Raw genomic sequence first — 24,082 nt, forward strand, 5'->3', positions numbered from 1 at the left:
GTGGTATGCTGGTCTTTCTAGGCATCTGGGCTTTCTTTCTGACATGACACATTAGTGGAATACAGAGAGTAAGGATTTGATGAGTATCAAATCACTGCAAAAGATACTTTGGAGTATGTAGATATTTTGTGATTTTAAGGGAGAGATATTTGGCTAATGTTAATTTTGGATCTGAGCAAAACAGGAGGAAGCTGTTAATTTGCAATGATTTATGTAGCCCTGCTGTGGTAAGGACTCCCATATACTCATTTTTATCACACTGGTATTGGGTGTTTTTCTTATTTTATAATATTGAAAAAAATTTGTAGACAAGGATATGGGTTATTAATGTTACTATCATCACCATCATTATTATTAATTTATAAAATTATCAAAATGAGAGGTTACTGAAAAGCCTTGGACAGATCCAACATAATTCTGTATCATACAAATATTAACAAGATAAAAATCATAACTTGTGTTTTATGTGCCAGGAAGATCATTCCAGAATGAGATTTTCACTCTTCAGCGGAGTGTGCGCTGATATGAAACTTCCTGGCAGATTAAAACTGTGTGCCGGGCCAAGACTCGAACTTGGGACCTTTGCCTTTTGCGGGCAAGTGCTCTACCAACTGAGCTACCCAAGCACAACTCACGCCCCATCCTCACAGCCTTACTTCTGCCAGTACCTCATCTCCTACCTTCTAAACTTTACAGAAGCTCTCCTGTGAACCATGCAGAAGTAGCACTCCTGAAAGAAAGGATATTGCGGAGACATGGCTTAGCCACAGCCTGGGGGATGTTTCTAGAATGAGATTTTCACTCTGCAGGGGAGTGTGCGCTGATATGAAACTTCCTGGCAGATTAAAACTGTGTTAAAATCTCATTCTGGAAACATCCCCCAGGCTGTGGCTAAGCCATGTCTCCGCAATATCCTTCCTTGCAGGAGTGCTAGTTCTGCATGGTTCGCAGGAGAGCTTCTGTAAAGTTTGGAAGGTAGGAGATGAGGTACTGGCAGAAGTAAGGCTGTGAGGACGGGGCGTGTGTTGTGCTTGGGTAGCTCATTTGGTAGACCACTTGCCCGCAAAAGGCAAAGGTCCCGAGTTCGAGTCTTGGCCCGGCACACAGTTTTAATCTGCCAGGAAGTTTCAAGATCATTCCAGTCACCTATTGGCTAGCACTTACTGTACATCTTTGATATATTTGAGATGAGTTGACAGTTGATGGCCCACTTAGGCATGGGTTTTATTTATACTGACATTGAATTTTGTTTTACAAGTTTTTAGTTTAGGCGAGTGAACTTTTTAAATTAGAAAAAAAAAAAATTTCATCTTTTGTAGCCTGATGATGTATTAGAAACACTTCTTGTCCATATGTTCTGTAATGTTAATTATAGATCTGATGATGGCAGTAGCCAAAATGATATTATAAATAAAGATATAAATAAAGTTATCTGAACAGTTTTATTCACAAAACCCCTTTGTATGGTGATGCAGAAATACTTACCATTTGCATATTCAGGCATGTAGTACATTTTATGCCAGTTTGATGTTTATTGCATGCTGGTTTCTGATGATGGAATTTAAATTGTGAGAGTTTCAGGTGACAGGTTGGGAAGTAAAACCAGTATGCACTCAGTGTGTTTGTCAGGGGTATTTCATCTGAGGCAAGGAGCTGTGACTACTCGGGGCTACTGAGTTCACTGGATGCATCCCATTACAAATTGCATCTCAATGCAGTATAAATGCACCTGCCGCATGGGTTCAGAGGTTCCTTTAGATAACGCTGTATAACACAAATGGCTACCCACAGACAGCTTGGCACACATGGGCACAGGTGCTTAGGGTGGGCAACGTGCTCATGCTCAGGCACTGCAATCATATCTCACATTGCCTGCAGGTGTCAATAGGTGCTTAGGGTGGGCAACGTGCTCATGCACAGGCACTGCAATCATATCTCACATTGCCTGCAGGTATCAATGGACAAATTGCTTGCACATATGCAGAACCAGATTTGAACGGGGTGCAATAGGACTACATGGTGGGTTGCCTATCCAACCTGCACCCACTCTCAGGCAAGCTGACTTGCATTTGCGGACTCCCACGTCCTTTGAGGTAGCTACGGAATAGGCCGCTTTAGATGTCCAAATAATATTATGATGATAAAAAGGATTGACTGCAGTCTGGTGGTTTGGAGTTGTGTGGATGTTTTAATCTGGAAAAATTTCAGAACAGCCACATACTGGTTGTTTCACTGCCTTTTAATTCAATGTACATTTTAATATGAAGACATTTATGATTAGCCCAGCTCCAATAAACATGTCTGACTGGATTTTATTTCGTTTTACTGATGGTCACATATACCATGTTACTTCACATGAGCATCATTGTTTTGAAATTTGTCACCACCAGTATGTGATTTTACATGTCCATTTACTTCTGGGAAAGAAAATTTTACAGTTGTTGAAACCAGGGTCAAGGGTTGTTAATAAACATTTATACCTGCAACTGGTTGGCTGATTTTCTCAAATCATTCATTTACAGACATTGTTGCTGAAGAGCAGCTATGTTAAAAATTTCCTATATATTTTATCTATTTGACCAACTCCAGAGGCATATTGGCGAGTCTGCTGCAAAAAGGCATCAAAGGTTTCCCTCTTGTCTGTGCAACATTTTGCATTTATCTACATTTAGAATCCCTTCAATTGGAGTTTTGTTTAGATATTACTGGATTTCTTTACAATTATGTTGGTATGACTGCTCATACTAAACAGAAATAGTCTCACTAAAATAGTTCAAAAGACAGGCTCAGCCCACTTATAGTGGCGATTTCTGTGCTTTTTCCATGCTGTGATTGACAGCATATGTTTTTGAGCTGTTGATTAAATTTTTATACAGCATTCTTCGACTACAAACATATCACCTTTATCAGGTGTTGACTATGTTGAACTTGAGTGTTTGTGTTGTCAGGACCCCAGAGCACACCTAAAACTATTGTCTGAAGCACCTGAAAAAGATAAATAGGTAAGTTGTTGAAATATTCTGATCAAAAATGTAACTTTTATTCTGGATAATCATCAAGAAAACACTTTTTAAATAGATGGCTTAGTCAAACAGTGAAGATGTGATCCAATTACACTTCTTCATGGGAATCCAACGTCTTTCATATCTCAACTGAAGGTTCACAGTACATGATGATCATTAGATTTCACCTACTACCTAAGATGGCACAGTAATTTAGGTGCTGAGTTCCATCCAGAAGTTCAAATCCCCTTTCCGCCCTCCCAGGTTCAGATTTTCAGTAATTTGCCTAAATTGTTGAAGGTAAATGACAGGTTCATCTGAAAATGGCCATGGAAAATTTTCTTTCTCAGCCTTGTCCAATTTTAACTTGTGTTCAGTTTCTAATTTCCCTTCATATCAACAAGATATTAAACACTATTCTTCCTCTCTTCTTATATTTTATGTCTAAAGAACCTTTTCCTAATCACTTGTCTGGAAGAATAATACATTCATAAGCTAAAACATTATGACCACTGCTCACCGCAACATTGGATGCCATCTGGTGGCATTGCGGACATGTGATGTGATAACAAAAGTCACATGGACAGACATAGACAGGGGATCACTGTAGCAAAGATATGGGCTGCAAATGGGGAAATCCATTGAGCTAAGTGACTTTGAAAAAGCACAGATTATTATTATGCACAATCTGTGATTGAAGCTGGTCTAATGTTCATTAGCTACTGTCATGAGCATCTATGGAAAGAGGTAGAAGGACAGTGAAACTACCACTTAGTGCCAAATGGTTGGAAGTCCACAGCTCTTCACGGTAAATGGGGTTTGGAGGCTTGTTTGCTCTGTAAAGTAGTATAGATGGTTCAAAAAATGGCTCTAAGCACTATGGGACTTAACAGCTGAGGTCATCAGTCCCCTAAACTTAGAACTACTTAAACCTAACTAACCTAAGGGACATCACACACATCCATGCCCGAGGCAGGATTCAAACCTGCGACCGTAGCAGCCACGTGGTTCAGGACTGAAGCGCCTAGAACCGCTCGGCCACTGCGGCTGGCTGTATAGATGGTAATCTGTTTCATCTCTGCCAAAAGAGCAGCATATTTTTGCAGCACATCGTTCATCATACATTACTGTACATGGAGCTGCGCAGCAGACTGCCTCTGCATGTTCACATGTTGACCCAACAACATTGTCAGTTACGACTGCAGCAGACACAGCACCATTGGGACTCAACCATCAATCAATGGAAATGTGTTGGCTCTTTGGCTGAATCACATTTTTGCTACACTAGGTTGAAGGTCATCTCCACAACTGCCATCATCAAGGTGAACGGCAAATTGAAACGTGCAGCACACCATGGATGCAGGCTGGTGGAAGCAGTATTATGCTATGGGAGACATGCTCCTTCACTTGCATGGGACCTGTTAGAGCAGGGCTTCACAACATACGTGCTCGCGGAGCAAGCTGTGAGCAGCAAGGCGCGAGCACGGAACAGCGCGAGCACGCTACCCCCACTACCGGACCAGAGCAGAGAGTGGGGAGAGTCACGTGGGGCACACAACAGCTGCCGCCAGTCAATGTAAATCCGCGGCCACCTGCAGGGATATCACTCACGAATTATTACTGCCATAAATGAAACAAATAAAGGAGAATGTACACGTGCCACATAATTTTATTAGCTTAGTGTATGCCTCTACATTCGTATTAATTTGTGAACTGTTACACAATAAAAGGTGTCACTGAAGTGTGGGATTCTCTGTTATCTTGTACTTTTTGCCCTTTATAATTGCGTCTATGTTCAGAGTAATTGTTCTTGTGCATTGTAGGCGCAGTGTGCAGTTTAAATTTCGATCAGACAATGCGTTTCTCAGGCGCATCTTGTTATATTTCATTGCAGAGAACAGTTGTTCACAAACATACGTGGAACCGAACATTGATATTATTGTAGCCGCCAGTTTGTGCAAACAAGGAAATCTATCCTAAGGGAAGTGTCTGTAGAATTCCAAAATGTTTTTATTGTTCTGAAATTTCTCTGTCACACTGCAGGTCAATAATTTCTAGCTGCAGCTCAGGACAAATTTTTCCAATATTCGCTGAATGTGGACAGAACAGATCAAAATCACTGTCTAGTGCTGTCAGATCTGGAAAGCGTTGATCAAATTCTTCCTTAAGGGCGACTAAACTATGTGAATAATGTTCACAGTCTTTGTGAACATCTTGCATGGATGATAATTTAGGAAAATGAGCTAGATTTCCTGTTGCCAGCTGACGCACCCAAAGTGTCAATTTCATTTTAGAAGCTCGAATTCGATCTATGAAATGAGTAATTAGCAGATCTTTACCTTGTAGTTATATGTTCAAAGCATTCAGATGGCTAGTTAAATCTGCTAAGAACGCGAGATCACATTTTCATGAAGGCTCTTTCAATTCAGGAAAAAATGGTTCAAGTGACTCTGAGTACTATGGGACTTAACTTCTGAGGTCATCAGTCCCGTAGAACTTAGAACTACTTAAACCTAACTAACCTAAGGACAACACACACAACCATGCCCGAGGCAGGATTCGAACCTGCGACCGTAGCAGTCGCGCGGTTCCAGACTGCAGCGCCCAGAACCGCTCGGCCACTCCGGCCGGCTCAATTCAGGAACACACATGTTATTTATTTCCATGAACATATTTATCTCATCTAATAGGCAAAAAAATCGATTTAATAATTCGCCACGACTAAGCCAGTGGACCTTGCTGTAATAAGGCAGGCTACCATACTGGCTTTCTACATCCTCAAGAAAGCTTTTAAATAGTCTGTGTTGTAGCACATGCTTCCTTATACAATTGGTTGTACGAACAAGAACACTCATCACATTTTTTAGAGTGATACTCTTTGCACATAAGTTTTCCTGGTGGATCACACAGTAAACGCCCCTTATTTCATTCGGCACGGTCAGTTTTTGCATTTTCTCCTTCAACAGCGCAACGAAACCTGATTTTTTTCCCTGTCATCGCTGGTGCACCGTCTGTAGACACTGAAACTAAAGAATTCCACGACAATCCTATATTTTCAACACTTTCTTCAACACTATTTAAAATATCACCTCCGGTTGTAGTGTTCTTCATGGCTACTACATCGAGGAGCTCCTCCCTCACCTGAAGATCTCTATTAACACCTCTAATAAATATGGCAAGCTGCGCTGTTCCAGTGATATCAACACTTTCGTCCAGAGCTATAGAATACGCCATAAAATCTTTACAGATATTTGCAAGCTGGCTCTGGACGTCATCTGCCATGTCCTGTATGCGACGCATAATGGTCATGTTAGATAATGGCACAATCCGAAACTGTTCAACTTGAGATGGACACAAATGTTCCGCTGCAACTACCAAACATTCTTTTATTAAATCGCCATCAGTGAAGGGGCGCAGGGATTTTGCTAAAAGCAAAGCAATTTTGTAACTCACTCTGAGAGCTGCCTCAGTTGATTTTTCTTCGTCGTCCAGATCTTCTTCGGATAGCTTCCTTTTAAGTTTAATAACTTCCTGTGCACGATCTGGTCCATCACATTTTCCGCTTCCGTAGTCTTTTGTGTGGTACGACATATAATGTTGCTGCAAATTAAATTTCGTAAAAGAATTCAGCGGTTTGTGACATACTAAACATTTTGCAACACCATCTTTTTCTGTAAAGAGATACAATTCCTCCCAATGGGGGTTGAAGTGCGAAAGCATGGCTGGGGTTACACAACTGCAACTTGACATGATTCTTAACCAGTGAAGTGACTGTTAGAGCTGATCGTAGTACTTTAAACGTTACACAGTCGGCGCGAATTCAAAAGGCACGCTGCGGCCCTATTCAAACATGCGCGCGCATTTCCCCTCCCTCCCCTCCCTCCCTACTCTGCAACCTTGCATCTGCTCGCGAGCTCGTGCCTGAGCAGACGTGAGTACTCGTGCTCAAAACCAGCCAGTTGTTAAGCCCTGTGTTAGAGTAATCAAAGACACGCTGATAGTTGCAGACCACCTGCATCCCTTCGTGCTCGATGTCTTCCCCCATGGTGATGTCATCTTTCAGCTGTACAATAGTCCATATCTTGGAGCCAGAACAGTGCTACAGTGGTTTGAGGAGCATTATATTGAACTCAAGTAATGTCTCGGTGACCAAATTCACCTGATGTAAATCCTATGGAACCCTTGTGGGTCGCTATTAGGCGCCATCACCACATACGTAAATCAGCAGTCCATTATTTATGTGAATTACATGACCTGGGCATAGACATATGGTGCCACATACTGCCATAAACCTATCAACAAACTTTCAGATCCCTGATTTTCTGAATCAGTGATGTACACTCCTGGAAATTGAAATAAGAACACCGTGAATTCATTGTCCCAGGAAGGGGAAACTTTATTGACACATTCCTGGGGTCAGATACATCACATGATCACACTGACAGACCCACAGGCACATAGACACAGGCAACAGAGCATGCACAATGTCGGCACTAGTACAGTGTATATCCACCTTTCGCAGCAATGCAGGCTGCTATTCTCCCATGGAGACGATCGTAGAGATGCTGGATGTAGTCCTGTGGAACGGCTTGCCATGCCATTTCCACCTGGCTCCTCAGTTGGACCAGCGTTCGTGCTGGACGTGCAGACCGCGTGAGACGACGCTTCATCCAGTCCCAAACATGCTCAATGGGGGACAGATCCGGAGATCTTGCTGGCCAGGGTAGTTGACTTACACCTTCTAGAGCACGTTGGGTGACACGGGATACATGCGGACGTGCATTGTCCTGTTGGAACAGCAAGTTCCCTTGCCGGTCTAGGAATGGTAGAACGATGGGTTCGATGACGGTTTGGATGTACCGTGCACTATTCAGTGTCCCCTCGACGATCACCAGTGGTGTACGGCCAGTGTAGGAGATCGCTCCCCACACCATGATGCCGGGTGTTGGCCCTGTGTGCCTCGGTCGTATGCAGTCCTGATTGTGGCGCTCACCTGCACGGCGCCAAACACGCATACGATCATCATTGGCACCAAGGCAGAAGCGACTCTCATCGCTGAAGACGACACGTCTCCATTCGTCCCTCCATTCACGCCTGTCGCGACACCACTGGAGGCGGGCTGCACGATGTTGGGGCGTGAGCGGAAGACGGCCTAACGGTGTGCGGGACCGTAGCCCAGCTTCATGGAGACGGTTGCGAATGGTCCTCGCCGATACCCCAGGAGCAACAGTGTCCCTAATTTGCTGGGAAGTGGCGGTGCGGTCCCCTACGGCACTGCGTAGGATCCTACGGTCTTGGCATGCATCTGTGCGTCGCTGCGGTCCGGTCCCAGGTCGACGGGCACGTGCACCTTCCGCCGACCACTGGCGACAACATCGATGTACTGTGGAGACCTCACGCCCCACGCGTTGAGCAATTCGGCGGTACGTCCACCCGGCCTCCCGCATGCCCACTATACGCCCTCGCTCAAAGTCCGTCAACTGCACATACGGTTCACGTCCACGCTGTCGCGGCATGCTACCAGTGTTAAAGACTGCGATGGAGCTCCGTATGCCACGGCAAACTGGCTGACACTGACGGCGGCGGTGCACAAATGCTGCGCAGCTAGCGCCATTCGACGGCCAACACCGCGGTTCCTGGTGTGTCCGCTGTGCCGTGCGTGTGATCATTGCTTGTACAGACCTCTCGCAGTGTCCGGAGCAAGTATGGTGGGTCTGACACACCGGTGTCAATGTGTTCTTTTTTCCATTTCCAGGAGTGTATTTCATTCCAAAGAAGGATAAACAAACTATTAAGCGGGTGGTCATAATGTTTTGGATCATCAGTATACATATGATGACATTCTGATAAGAGAAGTGCTTTCTAAGTCTGTACTGAACCGAGTTTTTTTGAAGAACTGTGCTTATCTTAAGAAACTCATTTCTGCACTCGTGGACCATTAAACATAATTTGTCTGACTGTGTCATGCAAATGAAGCTCCTTTCATTAGTTTCAGCACCACTATGTTTTGATAAATGATTATTTATTGACTATTAACTTGTACATTGTTTCATGTTCTCATTCAAAGCAGGCATATATTAGCATCACTTTTTTTCCTGAACTGCCTTATATTGCTATTGAATCACTGTGAATAATTGTCCTTAATGATGATCTTAATTCTTTCATGTTATTCCAATGCAAGTTGGTCAGTCTGCAGAAATTTATGCTGTAACTCTATTTACTCATCCAAATTAATAAATGAATTTTCTAAAGTGCATAATTATTTTCCACTGCTTATCTGGCGTACAATGTGAGAGAGAGCAGTCAGGAAGAATGGAATGAGGTTTGTTTACACGTAGCAGTGGATATCGAGAAGTACCTTTCATGTTCCCAATCCTTTCTAAGTATTGCTAGGAACAACAATGATTAAATGCATTGAAGTTTGATTGATGTTAATATAGCATACTTTTCTTATATGGCACATGTTACGATGTTATCTACTTCTCTATGAAAAGCATTCCTACTTCTAGTTTAAAATACCCCTCCATGATTCACTGTCAGTGACATTTAATTATTTTATTGGATATTTTTGATTTATAATAATTATTTTGCAAAACCTGTATCTCCCTAGAACTTAGCACGATACTTTAACAAGCTACGCATATTTGCGAAGTGAGCAAGTAGCACAGTTTTAATGTTAATGTTAGCACTTAAGCATTCTTAAGATGTAATGGTATTTATTCAATCTTTCACACACAGTAACAGGCTGCATTTCATGGAGAACCTTCCTTGCAATGTATGTGCCACTTCATGATGCAACCCAGTAGTGACTTGATTGAATTCCTACCACAGGCTTAGTAGCAGACCCTGCTTCTCTCTTTTTTAAATGGAATTCCATTAATGTACTTTCGTTTAGAATTAAGAGTTTCATGTTGTTACTAATGTTGGTATGGTGTGTACAAATCCAGTAGCATCTCTTATATCAACAACACCTTCATGCTGGAGATTAAATCTCGTTGCAAGATGTTTTCAGAGGCCTCCTACCCCATTATAAGTGAGAGACCTGTTGCTGAAAATATCCATTTTTTTTGTCTTAATTCCTGTACTTCAGTGTTGACCAAGCTCATAAAGGTGAAATCAGTTTTTAAAATGAGATGCTGCACCATCAGTCACATACACATGTTTAGGAAATGCATGGTCTCTAGGTGCTAGGTCATCAGTTATCATGCTGACAGTGTAGTGTGTATGTGCACTGTCACACATGTGGATATTGATACCTGTGGTGTGGGCCAGTGGTAACTTTGAATTTTGTTCTGCAAAGCAACAGACCAGTTCTCAGCAAAGTCAAAATGAAGAACTAATGTGCCAGTATACTGGGATGTGGCTAATTTTACTTCTGCTATGGGCCTCTGAATCCTCCAGATATGATGCTGAGCTATTCCTTTCATGACCCAATGCCTAACCTCTATAACAGACTTCTCCAGCTCTACTGTCTTCTTCATCAACTCTCCTCTCTCCCATAATGCATAGGTTATGTCATTGTCTGTATCCTGAAGGTGTACTGCCACAACAGCCATCACTTCAGCACCAGGACTCATTGCTCACTCATGCAACCAACTTTTATCTTGCAGCTCTTGACATATAAACAGAAGCATCAAGTCTCTCTCTCATACTTCCTTCACTGGCTGGCATTTTACCCATTGTGGTCGTATGGAGTAGAATTTTGTGAGACCAGTTTTTAAATTTGGGTTCTCCTTTTTCATTAGGAGGTATGCTTCTCTTATTGATCTTTGTATATATCTTTTTACCTTTTTAACTTTTTCACCATTTTCACTAACAGAGATGACATGAGCTCGGTTAGGACTTTGCCTGCTGCAATACTTGTCATCGCTTAGGTAATATTCTGGCACAACAGTAAGTGTATCATCTTGCAATGGATGCCCACAGTAAGAATCTGGGCATGCCCAAATAGCTATCTCATTCTTTATTTTATGAGCTTTTGAAATCAAATAATGTGAGGAAGTGGGTATGTATTTCTGTATCTGCTGCTTAGAGTAGCTACTTGGTATTAGTGTCAGTAACTGCACATCTTCTCAGTGTAGGTGGCTGCTGAGATAGCACATTTTGTGCACATATCACTATCTTCAGGTTCTGCACCAAGTGCACCTACATCATACACTTCACAAAGTTCTAAAGTAGTTGGTTGTTTAAATTTTAGCACTTTTCTTTTTACATACTGTTTTCTTCTTGTGCTTCTTACCTTTTGTGGACATTTATGGGGAGATATAGTAGGGGTTACAGTAGAAATGCTAACATTCAACACACCAACAACTTCACACCCAGGAATATAATAAATATCTGCACTGTCTTCTTCAGTTTCACATTCAGGTGATGGTGATCTTTCAGTTGGGTTGTCACTAAATTTATTCTTGTAGTGAGTGTATAATTCCTACACAATGGATGTGATGCTAATACAATTTCTTGGGCACCTCTGACAGATTTCCAACAATTGTGAAGTGTTTTTCACTTTTCTTAAACACCACCTTCTTGTGTCTTTTTTCATAGTCCACGCACCTCACTCTCTCACTACTGTATTTCCTCACTGACACTGTACCTACCAAAAAGTTCAGATCAAATACAAAGCTTGTAGCAGAACAGTTTATGTGCAAGTTCTCACTTGTTTGTTATAAACAGAAGAGCACTGGAAACAGTGTTGTCAACATGCATATTTTACACTAGAAATTCAGTGATGCGAATTACGCAGAATCTTGAAAAATTTTAACACTTTACACAGAAAAACATTGCCCTATGCCTTTGCACTAACTACTGACACATTAATCAAACAATATTTTGTATAATTCTCAAAAGTTTTTGGATGGATCTTTTCGAATAAATAATTTGTAAAAACTCATAAAAAAAAAAACAATTTTTTTACATTTTTAGTAATAAACATTTCCGTAATACAGACGGCTGAAGCAGAGAAGATACTGTTTATAATTGCATCAGTAGTATCTGGTAATATGACAGATTCACTGCAGGGAGTGCAGACAGGCAGTCTTGTGAAGTACTTTTGAACATATTTTCTGAAAAGTGTCGTGAGCAGATAGTTTGAGAGCCCCAATGTAATGGAAATACTTGGTACCTCATAGCTACAAATAGGCCTGACCTTACTGATGGTGTCAGTATAGACACAGGGATTAGTGACCATCATGCCATCATAGTGAGAATGGTTACTAAAGTTAATAAATTGATCAGGAAGGCTAGGAGTGTACTTTTGCTAGAAGGAGCAGATAAGAAGTTGTTAGCATCTCACTTAGAAAGAGGATTGGCGGTATTTAGTTCAAATATGATGGACATAGAGGACTTATGGGCCAAGTTTAAAGGATAGTAAATGACACTCTGGAGAAGTCTGTGCCTAGTAAGTGGATCAAGGACAGAAAAGACGCACCACAGTGTAATAATAAAATTCAGAAAATGCCGAGGAAGCAAAGATTGTTGCACTCTTGATTCAAAAGACAACTTGCAAATGATGACAGGCAAAAGTTAGTTGAGATTCATCATCTGTAGAAAGATCTGTGTGTGAAGCACATAACATCCACCACCATCATACCTTAGCCAAAGGTCATGCTGAAAACATGAGAAAATTCTGACCCTGTGTAAAATACATAAGCAGGTCAAAGGCTTCCATCCAGTCAGTCATTTAGCTGTCTTGTGCAGCAATAGAAGACAGCAAAATGAAAGCTGAAGTTTTAAATTTCATGTTTAAGAAATTGTTCACACAGGAAGATCACATGGGCATATTGTTGTTTGCTCATCACTTGTTTACTCATCACAAAGACTCCCATAGTGAGGACATAGTAATAGCCATCCTTAGCACAGAGTAGCAACTGAAAGATTTGAAAACAATTAAGTTATCAGGTCCAGACAGAATCCCATTTTGGTTTTACGAATAGTACTCCATGGCGTTGGCCCCTTACTTAGTTTGCATTTATTGTGAATTTCTCATCCAGCACAAAGACCCCAGTGACTGAAAAAAAAAACAAAAAAAAACATGTGACCCCTATATATAAGAAGAGTAAAAGAACGAACCTGCAAAATTACAGACCAATGTCCTTAACATTGATTTGCTACACAATTCTTGAACATATTCTCAACAGTGTAGGACACCCAAGTTTTCCTACTATGCCACTAAAGTGTTTCCCTGGTGACAAGCATTTTCATCCAGTGGATTTTATACAACATTGTCATGATAGTTTTCTCCCTGGGATGAGTGATGAATTAAATATTAAGTTTATTAAGAGATCATTAGGAGAAGCCTTGTCATGGGCCACCCAACTTGATTGTAGCTATTTATCGATAGATCAATTTGAAAAGTGTTTCTTGAAAAAGTTTTGATCTGATACTGAACAGACAGTGATAAAGAGTGAGTTTTTAAATAGTCTCGTGGCGGCCGCACCGTTCAAACGCATGCTATTCTCAACGAAGAGAAGTCTTCCAAAGTAAGAGTGATTTCAGGTGTGCCACAGGGGAGATTTGTAGGACCATTGATATTCACAATATGTATAAATGACCTTGTGGATAACATCAGAAGTTCACTGAGGCATTTTGCAGATGGTGCTGTAGTATATCGAGAGGTTGTAACAATGGAAAATTGTACTGAAATGCAGTAGGATCTACAATGAATTGATGCATGGTGCAGGGAATGGCAATTGAATCTCAATGCAGACAAGTGTAATGTGCTGCAAATACATAGAAAGATAGATCCTTTATCATTTAGCTACAATATAGCAGGTCAGCAACTGGAAGCAGTTAATTCCATAAATAATCTGGGAGTAGGCATTAGGACTGATCTAAAATGGAATGACCATATAAAGTTAATCATCGGTCAAGCAGATGCCAGACTGAGATTCATTGGAAGAATCCTAAGGAAATGCAGTCCAAAAACAAAGGAAGTAGGTTACAGTACACTTGTTCGCCCACTGCTTGAATACTGCTTACTGGTGTGGGATCCGTACTAGATAGGGTTGATAGAAGAGGTATAGAAGATCCAATGCGCTTCGTTACAGGATCATTTAGTAATCGCGAAAGCGTTACGGAGATGATAGATAGACTCCAGTGGAAGACTCTGCAAGAGAGACACTCAGTATCTCGGTACGGGCTTTTGTTGAAGTTTTGAGAACATACCTTCACTGCGGAGTCAAGCAGTATATTGCTCCCTCCTACATACCAGTATATCTTGTGAAGAGACCATGAGGATAAAATCAGAGAGATTAGAGCCCACACAGAGGCATACCAACAATCTTCCTTCCCATGAACAATACAAGACTGGAATAGAAGGGAGAACTGATAGAGGCACTCAAGGTACCCTCTGCCACACACCGTCAGGTGACTTGTGGAGTATAGATGTACTGGGTGATCAAAAAGTCAGTATAAATTTGAAAACTTAATAAACCATGGAATAATGTAGATAGAGAGGTAAAAATTGACACATGCTTGGAATGACATGGGGTTTTATTAGAACCAAAAAATAAACAAAGTTCACAAAACGTCTGACAGATGGCGCTGGACAGCCACACGTCTGTGACTGCGCATGACAATCGTGTATAAAAGGAGCTGTAATGAGAGAGAGAATCAGATGCGCCAGCAGTCACAGCATGTTGACGTTACCTGAAAAGGCGCTTTTAGTGAAGCTGTATTATCACAATGGGGAATGTGCTAATTCAGCGTTACGATCCTATCGTCATAGGAGGGGGATTCGAATGGGTAAAGGTCCATTGACAAATGCAGCTGTGGCGAGAATGATTTCGAAGTTCGAAGCCATGGGTTGTTTAGACAATAGACCCCGTAGTGGCTGACTGAGCACAAGGCATAATGCTGCTGAGACAGTTCAGGAAGAAATGGAGACTGTAGCAGGTTCGTCTATGCATGGGGAAGTCAGCACTCGTGCAGTCACACGTTGCACTGGCATTCCATACACCACTGTTTGGTTGGCACTTAGGCGTACCCTCCAATGCTATCCGTACAAAATCCATCGGCATCATGAACTGTTACTTGGCGATTTAGTGAAGCGGATGGCATTTGCAGTGTGGGTGTTTCAAAAGATGGCGGAAGATGACAATTGGTTGAATAACATGTTGTGGACCGATGAAGCTCATTTCACACTCCGAGGGTCTGTCAATGCCCACAACTGCAGAATTTGGGCTACCAAAAATCCTAGAACTGTTGTGGAAACTCCATTGCATGACGCGAAAGTCATGGTATGGGTTGGATTTACCACATCTACCATTACCGGGCCTTTTTTCTTCGAGGAAATGCATGATTCTGGTTTTGTAACTGCTACTGTGATGGGTGAGAGGTACGCTGATATGTTACAGAATTGCATCATCCCAAGCCTGGCTGATAAACACCTGATGGAATGTATAATGTTTATGCAGGATGGTGCTCCACCCCATATTGCTAGACGCATAAAAGATATCTTGCGCGCGTTGTTTGGTGATGATCGTGTGCTCAGCCACCACTTTCATCATCCCTGGCCTCCCAGGTCCCCAGACCTCAGTCCGTGCAATTATTGGCTTTGGGGTTACCTGAAGTCGCAAGCGTATCGTGATCGACCAACATCTCTAGGGATGCTGAAAGACAACATCCGACACCAATACCTCACCATAACTCCGGACATGCTTTACAGTGCTGTCCACAACATTATTCCTCGACTACAGCTATTGTTGAGGATTGATGGTGGACATATTGAGCATTTCCTGTATAGAACATCATCTTTGCTTTGTCTTACTTTGTTATGCTAATTATTGCTATTCTGATCAGATGGAGCGCCATCTGTTGGACATTTTTTGAACTTTTGTATTTTTTTGGTTCTAATAAAACCCCATGTAATTCCAAGCATGTGTGTCAATTTGTACCTCTCCATCTACATTACTCCGTGATTTATTAAGTTTTCAAATTTATACTGACTTTTTTATCACTCGGTAGATGTAGATGTAGAAGGGCTGAACTATGGCACAGCCGACACAAGTAAGCGACGGCTTTCATTCACAATTGCAGCTATACCATTATGCAGAATTTTGGCAACGGTGCATCGTGCACCAGACTGCATGGGACAAAGCAAGCAGGCAGTGTGAGCTGGTCAATGTGATGCAACACACGTCTCCGATTTCTCCCGCCGCTGACCACCTGCATTGAGTTAATGCAACTCCCCTGTAAACGCGTGCACACAGTCTTAAACGCAGTCGCCCATTTTGTGGTGTGCACCCTTCCATTTGGCAGTGCCTTTCTCTCTTTCACAGACAGCATGACATCTCCAGTTGCACCAGGAGCTGAACATTCAGTGAGGTGGCGTTTGTCTCGCTCAGTCCACGTGGTCGCAGCACGGCTCATCAGTGGAGTGTATACCCTCCGGTATCGATGATCAAGCCATACTGCTAGTGCAACGCGCCTGTACGGATGGGCATTAGTGATGAATTGTATTTGTAACTTAGTGAAAGACTTGTGAAGAATAAATGTGTCACAACCAAAACTGCTCTAGTTGTTGCTGTCACCAAGCCTCCCCTTCGAACATAGTGCGTGGGCACGGCAATAAAGCCAGTTCATTAATGACTGTAAGCAGTGATACCACACGTCCCTGCTTCACTGGTGACCCCAACATGATCCGATGCGCACCCAGCTGCAGAACAATATCGAAGTGTCTGCTTGTCGCAGAACAGGGTGCAGGCGTGAGGTACCTTGTCGACATGGGTTCGGACCTTTCGATATTCCCCCGTTCTATGTTACGAGACTGCAAGCAGGTCAAGGCACTCTCCCTCACAGTACTGAACAATTCAGCTATTAAAACTTATGGCACACACAGCCGCAATTTAGATCTAGCCCTATGCCGCACATTCCCGTGGACTTTTACTCTGGCCAACATCAATGAGCTGATCCTGGGTGAGGACTTTCTTGGCCACTATGGGCTGCTAGTCGACATCCCAAACAGCCAGCTCATCGATGTGACAACAAATTTAAAGATAGTGGGACAGGGCCAGCAGGCCACATTCTAGTATTATACCTGTGAAGTACCTCGGACCTTATGCTGACATCCTTGAAAAATTCCGTGACCTCAGCTGCACAGCTGGCTCACCAAGAGACATTAAACATTCAACGGTGCACCACATAATAACCACACCCAGACCCCACACATCGCGTGGCCCACGTCGACTCGCACCTGATAGGCTTGCAGCAGCAAAGGCAGAGTTCGAGGCCATGCTGCGGCAAAGCATCATTCAATCATTGAGCATCCCATGGTCATCGGTGTTACATTTAGTATCAAGGAAGACAATTCGTGGCGCCCATGTGGAATATCCCGCCCTTAATTCGCGAACGGTGCCGGACCGATACCCAGTCCCACACCTTCAAGACTTCAGTTGTGCTTTGGAGGACTGCGCGGTGTTCAGCAAGATAGATTGCTCAAAGGCGCATGTCCAAATTCTGGTGGCGCCCGAAGACATTGAAAAAACAACTATTGTAATGCTCTGTGGGCTTTTAGAAAGCCTGTTTATGACTTTTGGTCTTCAGAATGCTGCCCAGACTTTGCAGCAGTTCCTGGATGGCGTCTTGCGAGGCTTCCCATCTGGTTTCACGTACCTCGACGATGTCCTGGTGTATTCGAAGTCACCCGATCTCCACCGCTGCCACTTAACAGCTGTCTTTCAGCGCGTGAGTGAAGCTGACATCATTATTAATCCAGCGAAATGCAAATTCGGTGTGACGGAAATCGAGTTCCTTGGCCATTTAACCACCCCCACTGGATCGATGCCACTACCAGAGAAAATGCAAGCAATACTGAACATGCCGTGTCTGCAGACACACGCCGTTACCTGAGGATGTTGAACTTTTATCGCTGACACCTGCCCAATGCTACCACCATGTAAGAGCCGTTGACTAAGGCGTTACAAGGTCCTACCTCAAAGGAAAAGACCCCTGTGAATTGGATGGACACAATGGAGCAGAGCTTCATGGACCCAAAACGGAATCTCGCAGAAGCTATCCGAGTCGCAACGCACTTGGAGTGCTTATGATCGAGAGTTGCTTGCGGTGTATGCGGCGGTGAAATATTTCCAACCGTCCATAGAAGCCCAACAATTCTTCATTTTTACCTACCACAAACTGATTACTTATGCGTTCCAGAACAATCACACTAAGTGTTCACCACGCCAGCTCCAGCAATTCACGACAGACATCCGACACATTTCAGGGATAGACAATATCGTCGCCGATTGTTTGTCCCGAGCGTGTGCCGTTATCTCACCCCATGTGAACTTTGAGGTTGTCACCCAAATACAGGACAGTGATTAAGAGCTGCACCACTTCTGTCACGACACTTCCAGTGGCCTGCAACTGGAGCTGGTGCCTGTCCCCGGCACTGCCTGGAAGATTTGGTGTAACATCTCAACCGGCACACACCAACCGTTCCTTCTGGAGAAATTCCAGTGCAGTGCCTTTGACCATGCCCACGGACTGTCACACCCTGGCACCAACACCAATGTGACACTCGTGGCTGCGCATTTCGTCTGCCCTGGGCTTCAGGAGGACTGCCACGAATGTGTGCGCACTTGCACAGCATGTCAGCATGCCAAAGTCAGGAGGCACACCCACGCACCTATGGGCACCTTCCCTGACGTGAGATGCTGATTTGCGCACGTTCACATGGACCTCGTTGGCCCGCTTCCTCTCTCTCAAGGAAATTGGTATCTCTTAAATATGGTGGGCTGCTTCACTTGCTGGCCGGAAGCAATGCCTGTCGTGGACATCACTGCCGAGACCATTGCCAACCGCATTTGTCAACACCTGGGTGGCATGCTTCGGATGTCCTAGTCACATGAAAACTGACCGCGGCCGCCAGTTTGACTGCGCATTGTTCACACGTGTCGCCAGACTGTGCGGCATCCGGTTACACGGGACAACAAGCTACCATCCAGCGTTGAATGGCTCCACAGGACTCTGGAAGCTGCCCTAACTTGCCACGACACCTCATGGCCAGGGGCACTCCCACTTTTGCTGCTCGGCCTGCAAGTAACGCCGAAGGAGGAGATCGGCGTGTCACCTGCCGACCTTGTTTATGGACAACCTCTGACAATCCCGGGCGATTTTGTCGAAGAAGTGCCACTCCCATACAACACCGCAGCACCTGTTCTGGCAGAATGTCTGTGCACTCACATGGCCGGCTCCGAGCACATGCACTGACACGGAATGGCACCGAGAAGGTATCCGTGCACGCCAACCTGCAACAATGCACACACGTCATGTTGCGTACTGAAGCAGTACAGCCACCTCTCTGGCCACGCTACTGCTACCACCTACTGCGGATCGTACCGCGTGAACTCCCAAGGAGACAAAACGCTGGTCATTGAGTGCAACAGGAAGCCCTCTACAGTGTCAATCAACCATGTCAAGCCAGCTTATGTCTTGCCCACACGAGCAACCATGCATTTCTTTGACCTGGCAGAAGATCTAATTACAGACGACACTCCCTCTGTCAGTGGTCAGATGGAGCCCGCACCCGTAGCCGCTGGTGACGCATAGCTGCAGTGTGCTGTCATCGTACTGCCACGTGCGCCTCCCACCACCCCACCCAGACAGCTGGCATAGCCGCCCAGACTGCGCCCACCACAGGCGCACCGGTCACCCCCACCACAGCCGCCAGCGAATTTCATCACGTGTGCCGGCTGCCGTGTCCGATTCAAATGGCTGTGCTGCGTCGCCAATGTGCCACGCCACCCTAAACAGCAAACACGCGCCCAAACCACCAAACGCCGTCAGAATCCGGCGTCTACGAGCCACCATCCACTATAGAGACCCAGCCTCCAGCTGCCCGCGCCTTTGGCCAGTAACTCCAGTCGAGCCCCAGACAATGCCTCCCATGTCCGTCGCAGCTCCTGGACCCACGTTCCTGTCCCTGTGCCTCCGCCACATCGGGCATTGAGGCCGCATCAGCATCCGCGTCAGTTTACCATACTCGCGTTACCGTCGAGCACCGGACATCGCACTCCACACTGCCCGTCTTGTCCATAATAGCTCCCGGACCTACGTTTGGGTCCCAATGGTACCGTACTCACTGTACTGTGTTCCCACGACTGAGTCACTCAGCGAACTTGTGGAATGGTGCAATGTATGAACACTTGGACCTGCCACTATTGACATCACTCTGAACAATGTAAATAGTGAACTTTTTCTGTAGGTCTTGTGAATACTCGGCGTTGTTATTGAGATGTCAGTGCCTTCGAAACGTCATACCAAATGACCTTTAATGCATGCCTTCACCACGCATTGCTAGAGACAGTTGTAGCCACTGCCTGCCACTGCTGTCACTAGCCGACTGCGCAAGGACATGCCCACTGCATGCTCGCCAGTCCTGTGCACTGACTTCTTGGGACACCGCGCCCTTCCAACACTGACTAACCCCTGCCAATGCTGCCACACTGTCATCACGCAGGGTGCAAACTTTAAACACACGTGTGCCACAGAACAATCACCGCATTTTCGCAGCTACAGAGCTCCACTCTCCAAGGGGGAGCTGCGCCGTTCAAACATGCGAAGGGCTGAACTATGGCACAGCTGACACAAGTAACCGATGCCCGGCATTCATGAGTGCAGCTATACCATTACGCCGAATTTTGGCAATGGTGGGTAGCTCACCGGACCACACGGGACAAAGTGGACAGACAGTGTGAGCTGGTCAACCCCATGCAACAGACATCTCTGACTTCTCCCACCGCTGACCACGTGTGTCGAGTTAACGTGACCCTTCTGTTTGGCAGTGCCTTTCTCCATTTCGCAGACATCACAGCACCTCCAGTCGCACCAGGAGCTGAACATTCGGCGACGCGGATTTTGTCTTGCTCAGTCCATACGGTCACACCATGGCTCATCACTGGACTGTATACCTTCCAGGATAGGTGATCGAGCTGTACCACTAGTGCAACACGCCTGTAGGGACGGGCATTAGTGGTGAGTTGTATTTGTAACTTAGTGTGAGACTTGTGAAGAATAAATGTGTCACGTCCAAAACTGCTCTAGTCATTCGCATCACCAAGCATCCCCATTGAACGTAGTGTGTGGGCACGGCAATAAAGCCGGTTCGCTGCACGTTAATGACTGTAAGCAGTGATACCACACTTCCCCACTTCAGTCTGATGCACAGGGAGGAGAGAGAGAGTATGAAAGAGTTTTGCAAAGACTAGATCATGAAACTTCCACACTTAGACCAAGCTTTTGATGAATTAACTCAAATAGGTGCACTTAAGAGAAGGCTACCAGAAAGAATTCAAATGGGGTTAGTTTATGGGCCAGATGATTCTGTAGACAAGTTCCTAAACAATGAAGAAAAGTTGGACATGGCATACAAGGGGTTTGGCCAACATAGTACTGATTTTAGGAGGCTAATACAACTTCATGCAAGGGCATAACAATGCAATGACAGGAATCCAAGTAATTTTAGAAATTATCAGGATGTAGGACCAAACTGTGGAGTCCAACAGTTTTATGAGAATAGAAATTCTGGGAACCCCCCCCCCCCCCACATGTCAGAGATAATGATAGTAGAGGTGGTAGGTTAAACTGAAACCCTCTCGGTTGGCAGAAACATTGGTGAACAGTCATTTTTTGGCCGTAAACAGTAATATAAATTCCATACAACACTGATTATGTAAAACTTAGAGAGTTGACACCTATTTGATTATTTTCTGAGTACAGAAGTAATACAGGAGGATGTTTTTCTGTTTGTAGTGAAAAAAAAGGTTCAATTATACCAAAAAGGTAAGGTAATCGAATTTTACAAAATGTACAAGTATATCAAATTATGTTGAACACCCTGAGTAACCAGTAAACATGAAAGTGTAAAAGGTTCTATGAATGCAGGAGTAATGAGATTAGTACAACACAGAGTATACACAATTTTTTTGTATGTGTATATATATATATGGATGCTACCAGACTAACTAAACAAGTAGTGGAATTCTACGAAAATCGAAGTAAAGCTAAATTTGAGACAATAAAATGGATTGCTGCTATAAAAGAGGACATGAAAGAGGCAGATATAAAACAAGATGAAATTCAAGACAGAAAATTATTTAGGCAAAAAATTCATGACTGGGTAGTTGGTCAAGCTGAAAAACCAAAGAAAACTGGAACCACATGGTCTGATGAAAGGAAAAGAGCTCATTCCGAGAGAATGAAAACAATTTGGGCAGAGAGAAAGTCTAAAAGAAAATAACTGAATGCCCCGTGATTGTACTTCGCGTGGTCCAGTAGGGCCCAAACGTGAATAATAATAATTATATATATATATCTAAAAACAAAGATGATGTGACTTACCAAATGAAAGTGCTGGCAGGTCGACAGACACACAAACAAACACAAACATACACACAAAATTCAAGCTTTCGCAACAAACTGTTGCCTCATCAGGAAAGAGGGAAGGAGAGGGAAAGACGAAAGGATGTGGGTTTTAAGGGAGAGGGTAAGGAGTCATTCCAATCCCGGGAGCGGAAAGACTTACCTTAGGGGGGAAAAAAGGAAAAAAGGACGGGTATACACTCGCACACACACACACACATATCCATCCACACATATACAGACACAAGCAGACAAGTGACAGTATAGTTTGCCTAGTGAAGTGTATTTGAAAGTAATGAAGTGATTGTAGGGAGTGTTACCTTTCTGACCCTTAAGTTGAAGTAATATGATCGTATACAGTAATGAGTTGTGCAAGCAATGCAATGATTACATACAGTAAAGTAATAAAACATGTATAAAGTGTAGTGTCTGATTCTATTGTTAGAGGAAAAGCTATAACAGTTGTCAGGTCTGCTGCTACATGATGTCATTTTGTGAGGTTGGTCTATTGTGTAATATGAAGCAGGTGATTTTTCTTAGGTGATTATTATTTTGGAGTATTTAGTGGAGTAATGAGGTAATATTATGAGGAAATGAGGTGAAGTTATTTTATTGATGCAGTGCGGAGATATATGATGTATTTAATGAAGTATCGATGTATTACTGATGTAAGGAAGAGAATGATGTTAGGTAGGGACTGGTTAGGGAACCTGCTTTTTATTACTACAGAGAAAGTTTATGAAAGACACACATAGCCAGCAAGGTTTGTAAAGAAAGTTGTTTTAGATTTGAAGTAACAGATGCAAGTAAATACTCAGTTATATGTATGTAGAAAGGTTGAGTCTATGTGAAATATGACATCTTTTTAATTAAACAACATGTCAGTAATCTGTACACTGAAAAGTGGTTAAGCATCTTGTTGGTAATTAATATGAATAATATGACACTTGAAAATAGTAAGTAAACTGGAGAATGTTTTTAGTGAATTAACAACTATACCTATACAACATTACATACTTGTACACAGTTGAAAGGTAATGCGAAGTGAAAACTGTTTATTTTTGAATTTATGAAATTTTTTATGCTTACACTGAATCATATAAGGTAAGCCAGGACAACACATCTGAACACTTGATGGCTGATGTATTCAGTTCTCATAAGGCTTTTAAATTGTAGAACTTATTGTATCAGACTATATACTTGAGACATATAACTGTTTCATTACTGTTTCTGAAAATCTAATGAGATGTGGGAGTTATATTGTTACTTTTCTGAAAACATGATGAGGTATATATACTAAGCTTTTGAAACATTTTACCCCAGATGGGAGACTTTATACCGAATTTGTCTTGTGCTTGGTGTGCACCAAGTGTTACAACCATATAGTGACTTATTCAAACATGTAATGTTCAACATTTATCTGTACAGACATTCTAGTTTTTAAGTGTTTCAACACAACCATATCCCACACAATGACTTGTAAATATCTTAGTACTATTGCATTTTTTCTTTGATGTTTTGTTATTTACGTAACCAACTATGAATATGGGGGTGATTCTTGAATAATACTAACAAGTACAAAGACTACTTTGCCATTGAATACTATACCCACATCCCATAAACACTGCATTACATTTTATCATTTTGTAAATACCTTGAAGATACTGTCTGATAATGAGTAATATATGTATACTATCCTTTGTCTTTGAACAACTAGTAAA

General features: G+C 43.2%; 1 non-coding gene across 1 annotated transcript; it reads right to left on the reverse strand.

The window, feature by feature from the left end:
- Window positions 1–552: 552 nt before the first annotated feature.
- Trnal-caa (transfer RNA leucine (anticodon CAA)) lies at window positions 553–627 on the reverse strand. Its single transcript has one exon. It is a non-coding gene; the product is annotated as a tRNA-Leu (tRNA).
- Between the last annotated feature and the right edge of the window lie 23,455 nt (window positions 628–24,082).

Source organism: Schistocerca serialis, chromosome 3, assembly GCF_023864345.2.
Source record: "Schistocerca serialis cubense isolate TAMUIC-IGC-003099 chromosome 3, iqSchSeri2.2, whole genome shotgun sequence".
Classification (NCBI taxonomy): Eukaryota; Metazoa; Arthropoda; class Insecta; order Orthoptera; family Acrididae; genus Schistocerca; species Schistocerca serialis.